At 37.6% G+C, this 12,268-nt stretch overlaps 1 non-coding gene across 1 annotated transcript; it reads left to right on the forward strand.

Moving 5' to 3' along the window:
- Positions 1-9,539: 9,539 nt before the first annotated feature.
- On the forward strand, positions 9,540-9,646 carry LOC120004291. Its single transcript, XR_005469487.1, has one exon. It is a non-coding gene; the product is annotated as a small nucleolar RNA R71 (small nucleolar RNA).
- Positions 9,647-12,268: the final 2,622 nt, after the last annotated feature.

Below are 12,268 nucleotides of genomic sequence, written 5' to 3' on the forward strand. Positions count from 1 at the left end.
TCTTTTCAAGACTTATGAAGAATCTAGTGATAGAATTTTGGAGGTCACAATGGCAAATGACATTCGCACAAAAGTTGTTGGCAAAGGCTCTGTTGAATTGAAGTTCACATCAGGAAAAATTGTTACTCTTGTCAATGTATTTTATGTACCTGATATGAGCAAAAATCTAGTATCTGGGGACTTGCTCAATAAGAGGGGTTTCAAACTGATGTATGAATCAGACAAGTTTATCTTGTCCAAGAATGGGGTATTCATTGGGAAGGGATATTCTTGTAATGGCATGATTAAATTGAATTTAATAGAAAGTACATCTTCTTCTTATATTGTGAATTCTACTTCTTTATGGCATAATAGGCTAGGACATGTTAATTATGGTAGCATCAAGAATATGTCAAATTTAGGATTAATTTCTAATTGCCATGATTTTAATCATACTAAATGTCAAATATGTGTACAAGCCAAGATAACTAGAAAGTCTTTTAAATCTATAGATCGAACTTCTGAGTTACTTGACATTGTACATAGTGATGTTTGTGACTTGAAAAATAGTGAATCAAGGGGAGGTAACAAATACTTCTTAACCTTCATAGATGACTGTTCAAGATATGCATATGTTTATCTTTTAAAAGCTAAAAGTGAAGTATTTGAAAATTTTCAAATCTTCAAGGCGGAAGTTGAAACTCAACTTAACCGTAAGATTAAAGTCCTTAGAACCGACCGGGGTGGTGATATTACCCAAGTAAGTTTACAAAATTTTGTGAAACTCATGGCATAATCCATCAAGTTACGGCTCCTTATACGCCACAACAAAATGGAATTTCTGAAAAAAAAATAGGACTTTAACTGAAATGGTAAATGCCATGTTACTTAGTTCCGGATTGTCACTTTCATTTTGGGGAGAAGCAATATTATCTGCTTGTTATATCTTGAATAGAATTCCATTGAAGAAGAAGAATATAACTCCTTACGAAATTTGGTTTAATCGTAAACCAAGTCTTAATCGTCTTAAGGTATGGGGTTGTATTGCTTATGTAAGAAAACCTGGCCTAAAAAGACCAAAGTTAGGGAATAAGACTTACAAGTGTGTTTTTACTGGTTATTCTTTACATAGTTCTACTTATAGATTTTATAACTTGGAATCTCATGAAATTTTTGAATCTGTAGATGTAGAATTTTATGAACATCTTTTTAAGTCTAGTCCTTCTATTCCCAACTTAGATGGCAAAAGTCAAAATTCTAGTGTTCCTAATTTGGAGAATTCTCCTACGGAGGATTATGATCCAAATACTTCTACAGACATTGAGCCAAGGAGAAGTAAAAGACCTCGGACTGAAAAATCATTTGGTCTAGATTTTTTAGTCTATCTTGTTGAAGGGAATAGACATGAAATCAAGGATAAAACCTTGTTTGTCGTGAATATAGAAGATGAACCCAAAACTTATTTTGAAGCAATGAATTCTAGAGATGCCCTCTTTTGGAAGGAAGCAATTAGTGATGAAATGAATTCTTTGTTGTCAAATAAAACTTGGGTATTATCTGACTTACCGCCTGGATCTAAAGCCATTGGGTGCAAGTGGATTTTTAAGAAGAAACTGAATCCTGATGGTTCAATTAACAAATTCAAGGTAAGGTTAGTTGCCAACGGGTTCAAACAAAGGCAAGGAATAGACTATTTTGATACTTATGCTCCAGTAGCTCAAATTGCTACAATTCGAGTACTAATCTCTCTTGCATCTATTCATCAACTAGTTGTCCATCAAATGGACGTAAAAACAGCTTTCTTAAATGGTGATTTAGAGGAGGAGATTTATATGGAACAACCAGAGGGATTTGTTCTTCCAAACCATGGAAAGAAAGTATGTAAACTTATTAAATCTCTTTATGGTCTGAAGCAAGCACCAATGCAATGGCATGAGAAATTTGACAATGTAATTTTATCTTATGGTTTTAACATTATTGATGCTGATAAATGTGTGTATTATAAATGTGATAATAATGTTGTGATTATATGTCTTTACGTAGATGATATGCTTATTTTTGGTACCAACCTTGCTTGTGTAGAAAGGACTAAATCTTTTTTGTCATCTAACTTTGATATGAAAGATCTTGGAGAGGCGGAAGTGATCTTAGGAATTAAAATCCTAAGAACAGATAATGGATTGGTACTTTTACAGTATCATTACATTGAAAAATTACTTAGCGATTCAGTCATTATGACTGTCAACCAGCCTCCACCCCTATGGATCCAAATATCAAGTTAATGAAAAATAATGGACGTTGTAAATCTCAATTGGAATATGCTAGTGTAGTAGGGAGTCTTATGCATGCAATGAATTGCACAAGACCCGATATAGCATATGCTGTAGGCATGCTTTGTAGATTTACAAGTAACCCAGGTGAAGAACATTGGAAAGCTATTTCTAGAGTTCTTTGTTATCTGAAGAAAACTATGGATTATGGATTACATTATCAAGGCTATCCCGCTGTATTAGAAGCATATAGCGATGCAAGTTGGAATAATATGGAATCTAAATCTAAATCCACAACTGGCTGGATATTCACAATGGGAGGTGCTGCCGTGTCTTGGAGTTCCAAGAAGTAGACTTGTGTTTCTGATTCAACTATGTTGGCAGAATTCATTGCATTAGCTGATGCATCTAAAGAAGCTGAATGGTTTAAAAATTTACTTGAAGATGTACCACTCTGGAAAAAGCCTACTCCAGCAGTGATGATTAGTTGTGATAATCAGTCAACAATATATAAAGTCTCAAATAAGAGTTATAACGGAAAGTCAAGGCATATAAGTCTTAGACATCAAAGTTTGAGACAATTGCTCAAGAAGGGAGTAATTGTTGTTGCTTATATACAGTCAAAAGCAAATTTAGCTGATCCTTTGACAAAAAGTCTATCAAGAGAGATGATCTTAAAGACATCTAAAGGAATGGGGTTGCGGTCTATATGAAATTCAACCATGTTTAGTGGAAACCCAACTTCAGACTTGAAATTATAGTCTAAGTTCAATGGGTACAAACAAACTAAAAGATTGGTTTAGCATGACACTATTATTTGGTTTGCCTCATATCCTAAATTTGATTTAGTGTCGGTATCTGCATGTTAGAGGATAGATTAAAATCCTTAATTAATTCTTTAAGGGTGATTCGCAGATTCACCTAAGAGAATTTACCTATGAGAGTGTGGAAGTGAGGCCGCTTCCTATGAATAAATTGACCATATTCTAGAGCGCTCTCGAAATTAGGATATAGCACAAGGCGACAAGCGTGCAAAGTAAAAGAACACTCTTAAATTCAGAACTGAGTATGTATGACAATTCTAGCTTATCTACAAGGGTCCTTGGTTCAAGATTCGTACACCATAGCACCTTGATAAAGCTTTGATTTGTTTATGCTAAGTGAAAGTTCAAGTCCAAAAGACACTTATCACCTATGTACTTACTCTGTTGATGATGTATACTATTGTATTTCAATTTTTTAAATAATATATACATATATTTTGAAAATAGGGGAGGATTGTTGGATATTTTCAAATAATTAAATGTTTTTCACATGGAAGTTTAAAGTAGTTTTTTGCATTGAAGAGACACAACCAATGAATACAAAACTACTTGGAAGTTATTTGTCTTAAACAGTTTTTTTTTATTCAAATTGAAAAGGTGCTTAGGCAATGGTTGAATATCTATATAATAACATTACCACAACCATTCTAGATGAGAAAAAGATACATCATCAAGAGTTACCATAAAGAGTGTTATTGGGTTGCTTTGGATAGTGCATCTTCAAAGATCAACCACAAACTATAAAACTTCATTGTATCCTAAAGGCATTTTCTCGTATACTCGGTGCACTTGTGATACCTATCAAAGGGAGAGAAATTTGTCTAAAAGAAAGCGATTACGCGCCTTGAAGTTGTTCTAATTTTTCATCTTCTATTACCTCCATTAACATATAACTTCTCCAACAACTATAATGCTATATTGGGTATAAGTGAAGCATGCCTCCGTGCATTTAGAGATGGTTGCATGCACTTTGATTGCACTATAATGGATGGCTCCTGTTGGGTCTAAATTAACCTTACTAGCAAGTGTACTAGTCGGCGACTACAGCACAATGATAAGCAAGGGTCGAATCCACAGGGACGGTGTTATGTTTAATCCAAATGTCTATTTGTATGTATATATGGACAATGCAATCAAAAGTAAAATTCAACTCAAGATTGTTTGGTTTGGTAATTAAACTAAAACAAGCAAAGAGCAAAGTGTTTTTGGTATTTTCTTAGAATTAGGATGCAACTAATGCAAATGAGATGATTTAACAAATATGAGATGAACACCAAGGCTTCGGAATCCCCCTTGGGAAATGACTTGGAATGACATAAATTCACACACATATTTGCTAATTCGGGCATAACGAATCCGTACCTAAGTCGGTTTTAGCGCACTTAAGCCAAGTCTCCCTAAAATCGATTACTAGCCATCTTATTGGTCTAGGTCGGATATTCCTAAATACATTCTAGCCATCTTATTGGTCTAAACATGCATAGGAATTCATGGAGTTCTATGGAGATTAGAATTCATACAAATTGTCACCTAATTAAAGGGAGACACATTCATAATCAAGTGTTTCAAGAAGCATAATCTACTTGACATATTATTGTCTAAGCAAATTCTCCAAACAATTTCATCCAAAAACCTAAAGTGTTGGCCAAACACCACAAGCATGAAGAAATTGCAATCAAACATAGAAACACAAGATTTATACCCAAATCAACTCATATATATGTAAATCAAGTCATAAACAAAGTCATCAAACCCAAGGCTTCATCCTAGCCTTGGCACAAGAGATTTAGTTACACATAATGAGAGAAAAACACAAAAGGAGATATGAGAAAATCATGAATAAACCCAATTAGTTGAGTAGATCCAAGTTGAGCTGAAGAATCTCTCCTCCTAGCTCCAAGAATCGCCTTCCCCCTCTGGTTTCGCTCCCCAGAAAATCAGTTCTAGGTTCAAAAGTGTCCTGCGGCTCTACAAGTTCGCGAATTAAAACATACCAAAAAACTGTCTTGTGCGCCTAGGCGCGTTGTATTCACGCCTAGGCGCACCACGCCTAGGCGCACGCCTAGGCGCACGCCTAGGCGCAATCCTAGGCGTGCACAACTTCAAATTCACGCCCAACTCGCTGGACTGGGCGTGCACAAGTGATACTGGGCGTGCACAAATATTGCGCCTAGGCGTGGAATGATTCCAAAATCTCCATACGACGTCCGATTTGCACGATTTTAGCGTCTACGGAAAGCTTGAGATGTCTAGTTTCCAATGCCTTTTATTTCGCTTGATTCCGATAACGTGACAAAAAGTTATAAGTATTTGAACACACGAAGGTCGGTGGACATTTTCTTCAGTTCAGCCCTTTTTTCATCACTTTTCATCCAAACCGCAATCAACCTATCAGAAATACAAATCAAAACATAAATACACTCATTATTTATCAAAAGAAAGCTTAAGATGAGGATATTTCTACCAAAAACAATAGGTATTATCATACCTATCAAACACCCCACACTTAAACCTTACTTGTCCTCAAGTAAAACTAAACAAAGTACATCTACCAACTAACATCCTAACTCACTAACGCAGGAATCGCGATTGCATTTAGCATATGCAACAAGCCGTTAAACCCCTAGGTGTCCCTAGTGGAGGAGTTTTGTCTCCTGAGGGCTTACAAGAACGACACCCACAAACGTTTCAAGATAACTCAAATCAAACATATGGGAGGGAAATCACTAGAATCGAAACAATATACATCAATGCCATGCAATCAAAAAGATGTGGAGACCCCACACTTCATCCAAACATATACTCAATGAAGATTATCCGTCTACTCAATCACTTCGTCTACATTAAGTGCGTGCAAAGAAGAAATGTATAATTATTTGGCTTCCAAGAGTTCATAGGCGCCAAACATAGTCACATTCCAAGAATTCCAAGAACAGTCAAGTAGTAATACCAAGGCACTTTTATTTATATACATACTTCTCTTCTTCTTCTTATTATTATTTTTTTTTTTATTTATTTATTTTATTTATTTAATTTTTTTTTTTTATTTTTTATTTTTTACTAGGCCCGTGCAATGCTCACTCCTTTAAGCTTTCTAGTCAACCCATGTAACGAGTTCTCAACCAATGACTCCCAACCAGTTGGTTTAGGGCATTATGTGATAAAGCACGCCTCGGATCAATCACTCGAGTTGAAAAGGCTTCGAAGTTAAGCTAGCCTAGTATGTTCATCATGATTGTCTTACCTTTTTACGCGAAACTCGAGTTGGTTAGACAAGAGCCCCGGTTACTCGGTAAGATCACAAGAGCGGAACATGCTTTTAATCATCATCAAATTTATTTTTTTTCATTTTTTTTAACATGCATGTAATTAACTAGTGCCAAGAATATAACTAACACGGTGTTCTAGATCATCTTAGAGAAAGTCCACATCCAACATCTATTCACCCAAGTCATACCCCACAAGCACACATTCTCGTGCAGGTGAATTACGGTGATTGTGCAATAGAGTAGACGTCAAGCATATAGAAGGATATGATGGGTTCCACAAACCAAGATTAGCTGCATTTCAATATAGCACTCAATTCAACAGAAAATTCCCATAAATATGCAAGATTCAAGCACTGAATTTTTTTTTTTTTTTTTTTTCAAAATTCAGCTACAACAAAAATCATGTGAAATTTGGCACAAGATAATCCATATGCAGTCCACCACCCCACACTTTAAAGAATGCATTGTCCTCAATGCAAAACATAACAATGTAATAATGCACTAAAAAGAGGACAAGTTGAAACAATACAACCTGGGGGTTGGAGTCATGCATCGAGTGGATTGGGGTACTGGCCTAGCCACAATTCTTCAATGTCTTCATGAACCCTTTCTTGCATATGACCCTTTTTTTTTTTTTTTTTTTTTTTTTTTTTTTTTTTTTTTTTTTTTTTTTTTTTTTTTTTTTTTGTAAACACACACGCCTAGGCGTGTATAATGTGCGCCTAGGCGTGCACAATACGCGCCTAGGCGTGCACAATACGCGCCTAGGCGTGGTCTGGCTGTAAACATAATGCCCAGAAATTTAAACTTTCCTGCAGCCAGATTCCAACACATTCAAACTAACATCCACACAAGATTTTGTCAATAAAAATGGAATAATGAAGAACAAAAGGATACACAAAAGGATATACTTCATTGGGTTGCCTCCCAAGTAGCGCTAAGTTTAATGTCTTCAGCCAGACGTAGTTGTACCTACAAAATCAACCATGTATGCATCAACACTTAATAATTTAAGCAAACTCTCACCCCAAACTTTAAGAACATGCATGGTCATCAATGCAAATAAATAAAGGGAGGGAGAAAGCTTAAACACAACACTTGTTTTAGATAAGGAGAGAGACAACCTGATTTGGAGAAATCACCACAAGCCTCAACACCTTCACAACAATTCTTGGGAAACAAATCAAGGAGGATGGTGCACAAGATACTTTCCATTCAGAATCCCCGAAACATTTGGCCCACAGAATTGAAATTGACGAGCCACAAATTTCCACCCTTTTTCTATCTTAGAATTCGTTATCGTGAAAGTACCATGGATAGACAATTTCAATGTCTCAAAAGGAGCACACACTTTACCTCTCAACATTGTTTTGGACCGTGCCTTTTTCAACTTCCTTGCTCTTGTCCGCATGCCTTTCAAAGTTGGAGATAGCTTGCTAGTAACAAGGGAAGTAGCCATGAGCTCGTTGGATATTGGTGATGATGGGGTCTTTTTGCCTTCATTGCTATCACCATCCACATATTCAACAACCTCATCACTTGAAGCCGTTTTTGTCAATAAATTCACTCTCTCATGGCATACCATATCAACATGAAGGCATTCTCTAATGACATCCGGACTCTTCATAGCCTTAAAAATTTTGAACTCAATGGTCTTGTCAAAGACTGTCATTGTGAGCATGCCCTTTTCCACATCTATAATGGTCTTTGTGGTAGCCATAAAACCACGGCCTAGAATGAGTGGTACATCTCTTGTCGGATTAGGTTCACCCTCCATACCAAGCACCAGAAAATCCACCGGAATAACAAAATCACCCACCTTTACTAAAACATCTTCAACTAACCCAAAAGGATGCACTAAAGAGCGATCAGCTAGTTGGAGAGTGACTGAAGTTGGTTTCAACTCACCTATCTTCAAAGTAGTGTAAACAGAATAAGGCATGATATTTACACTTGCACCAAGATCCATCAAGGCCTTTTCAATTTCTTTCTCTCCAATAATACAAGGAATGGTAAAGCTACCCGGATCTTTTAATTTGGACGGGAGCTTCTTTTGTAAAATAGCACTCGTTTCTTCGGAGAGAAATACTTCTTCATGATCACCTATCTTCCTTTTGTTAGTGCACAACTCCTTCAAAAATTTTGCATATGCGGGAATAGACTTAATTGCCTCAATGAGTGGAATATTAATCTCCACTTTCTTCAAAACTTCAAAAATATCCCGATTATACTTGCTTTTCTTAGCTGGGGCAAGACGAGATGGAAAAGGCACTTTTGGAACATACTCTTCTACTTCCGGCTTTTCCTTCTCAACATGAGGTATTTTGGAAGCACTTGGCTCCACCACTATAGGCTCATCATGATTCTCACCTTCAAGCTTTTTATACTCAATCTTGTTATCCACATTTTTCCCACTTCGCAAAACAGTAATAGCATTAGCATCCTCATACTGCTTAGGATTTACCTCAGGTTGACTCGGCAGCTTTCCTGGCTGTCTTTCACTCAAGGCATGAGCAAGTTGTCCTACTTGCATTTCAAGCTTTGCGATAGATTGAGTATTACTGGAAACAGTTTGTTGCAACTGAGTCATTGACTTGCTCATCTCTGCTTGGGAATGTTGCATTGTGACTTGTGATTGAGCAAGCTGGGAAATAAGGTCCTCCATAGTAAACTTCCTTGCATCTTGAGAAGGTGGTTCTTGTCGTGGAGCTTGCCAAGGTCTGGGCCCTTGATTGAAATTCTGGGGTGAAGCATAGGAGAAATTGGGATGATTCTTCCATCCTGGGTTATATGTGTGAGAAAAGGGATCATTCTGCTGCCTATGAAAAGGTTGAACTGCATTAACTTCCGCTTCAGGAAATGTCCCACTTCTAGAACATACATGAGTAGGATGATCGGTGCCTCCACAAATGCCGCAAGGATCCAAATTTCTGTTCAGCAAAGTCACTACCGCATCCAATTTCCTAGCCACAGATGCCATCTCTGTATTTGAACCACTAGCCTCATAAACCATGTGTCTAGGAGCATCAAGATCACGATTATCCCATTGTGAGGAATTTGCCACCACAGTCTCAATAATTTCATTGGCTTCAGTTGGTTCCTTAGCCATAATATTTCCTCCAGCAGCTGCATCTAACCTATGGCGGCATTCATCAGCCAGATGTTGGTAAAAGTATGATATAATCTGCCATGGCAAAAATTGATGATGTGGGCAACCAATCAATAAAGTTTTATATCGCTCCCAAGCCTTAAAAAGTGGTTCTCCCTTGTTCTGCCTGAAATGGAAAATCTGATCCCTAAGCCTCTGTGTCCTTGACTGAGTATAGAACTTCTGAATAAACTTAGCAGAAAGTTGTTCCCAAGAAGTGATAGAATTTGGTGGCAGAGTCTTGAACCAGATCTTAGCACTTTCCTTAAGAGAAAAAGGAAATAGCTTCAACCGTATGAACTCTTCAGATATGCCTTGAATTTTTTGAGTGCCACAAATCTCCAGAAAATTATCAATGTGATCACTAGCATCTTGATTTTCCGCTCCTGAGAATGATGGGAGCATGTTAATCACATGACATTTAAGCTCATAAGATAGATTTGGCGGAATGGTTGGTAATATGATGCAAGATTGTCTAGTAGAGAATTGTGGCATAGAGTAGTCCATGATAGTAACAGGAGCATTTGCATTGTTGCCAACTTCTTCACGATTTTCAGCCATGCTTGCTTGTTCAGAATGTTCTCCCAAAATTTTGTCACTAGACGAACTAGAGCTGGATGTAGGAGAAATAGAACGAGTGGAAGATTTCTCCTCAAGAAGATCCTTGTCTCTCTTGTTCCTTCGTGCACGTTCCAAGTCTAGATCAACAGGAAGAATTTCTGTATCTTGAGAACGCCTTCCTTGCATGAACTACAAACAAGAAAGAAAAGTATAAAGATCACTAATTATCAAGAAAGAAAGAGCTAAACTAAGTATGTAAGTATCTATGTATATAAACAAGAATGGATCAAATATAAGCAACCATCCCCGGCAACGGCGCCATAAACTTGTTGGGTCTAAATTAACCTTACTAGCAAGTGTACTAGTCGGCGACTACAGCACAATGATAAGCAAGGGTCGAATCCACAGGGACGGTGTTATGTTTAATCCAAATGTCTATTTGTATGTATATATGGACAATGCAATCAAAAGTAAAATTCAACTCAAGATTGTTTGGTTTGGTAATTAAACTAAAACAAGCAAAGAGCAAAGTGTTTTTGGTATTTTCTTAGAATTAGGATGCAACTAATGCAAATGAGATGATTTAACAAATATGAGATGAACACCAAGGCTTCGGAATCCCCCTTGGGAAATGACTTGGAATGACATAAATTCACACACATATTTGCTAATTCGGGCATAACGAATCCGTACCTAAGTCGGTTTTAGCGCACTTAAGCCAAGTCTCCCTAAAATCGATTACTAGCCATCTTATTGGTCTAGGTCGGATATTCCTAAATACATTCTAGCCATCTTATTGGTCTAAACATGCATAGGAATTCATGGAGTTCTATGGAGATTAGAATTCATACAAATTGTCACCTAATTAAAGGGAGACACATTCATAATCAAGTGTTTCAAGAAGCATAATCTACTTGACATATTATTGTCTAAGCAAATTCTCCAAACAATTTCATCCAAAAACCTAAAGTGTTGGCCAAACACCACAAGCATGAAGAAATTGCAATCAAACATAGAAACACAAGATTTATACCCAAATCAACTCATATATATGTAAATCAAGTCATAAACAAAGTCATCAAACCCAAGGCTTCATCCTAGCCTTGGCACAAGAGATTTAGTTACACATAATGAGAGAAAAACACAAAAGGAGATATGAGAAAATCATGAATAAACCCAATTAGTTGAGTAGATCCAAGTTGAGCTGAAGAATCTCTCCTCCTAGCTCCAAGAATCGCCTTCCCCCTCTGGTTTCGCTCCCCAGAAAATCAGTTCTAGGTTCAAAAGTGTCCTGCGGCTCTACAAGTTCGCGAATTAAAACATACCAAAAAACTGTCTTGTGCGCCTAGGCGCGTTGTATTCACGCCTAGGCGCACCACGCCTAGGCGCACGCCTAGGCGCACGCCTAGGCGCAATCCTAGGCGTGCACAACTTCAAATTCACGCCCAACTCGCTGGACTGGGCGTGCACAAGTGATACTGGGCGTGCACAAATATTGCGCCTAGGCGTGGAATGATTCCAAAATCTCCATACGACGTCCGATTTGCACGATTTTAGCGTCTACGGAAAGCTTGAGATGTCTAGTTTCCAATGCCTTTTATTTCGCTTGATTCCGATAACGTGACAAAAAGTTATAAGTATTTGAACACACGAAGGTCGGTGGACATTTTCTTCAGTTCAGCCCTTTTTTCATCACTTTTCATCCAAACCGCAATCAACCTATCAGAAATACAAATCAAAACATAAATACACTCATTATTTATCAAAAGAAAGCTTAAGATGAGGATATTTCTACCAAAAACAATAGGTATTATCATACCTATCAGCTCCCTTGACGACACCGGAGATTGGTCGAAAATCTCGATTTTGGGACACATATCAGCATCTCTCAATAGATCTCCCTGATCATTGGGCTAGCACAACCTGCAAAGACAGCCTTAGGACAAAACGTTTTGACGGCACCGGATATTCTGTTGAGCTCTTCTTCCCCCTAGAGACAGCCCTCTTGGCTGCTGCCATATATGATAACCTCTGTGTCGCCCGTGCTTGCCTTGTTCTGACGAAGAGGCGGTGTTAATCGTGGGACAGGGAAGGAGTGAAGGTTCCCTCAATTTTTAACATAAGGTGAAAAAAGTCAAATTAAGGGGCACCCTACGATCTTGCTAGATCTAATGGTTCACAAGTGAACAGGTTATTAGCCTGTTCACTTGTGAACCA

Source organism: Tripterygium wilfordii, chromosome 1 (assembly GCF_013401445.1).
Source record: "Tripterygium wilfordii isolate XIE 37 chromosome 1, ASM1340144v1, whole genome shotgun sequence".
NCBI lineage: Eukaryota > Viridiplantae > Streptophyta > Magnoliopsida > Celastrales > Celastraceae > Tripterygium > Tripterygium wilfordii.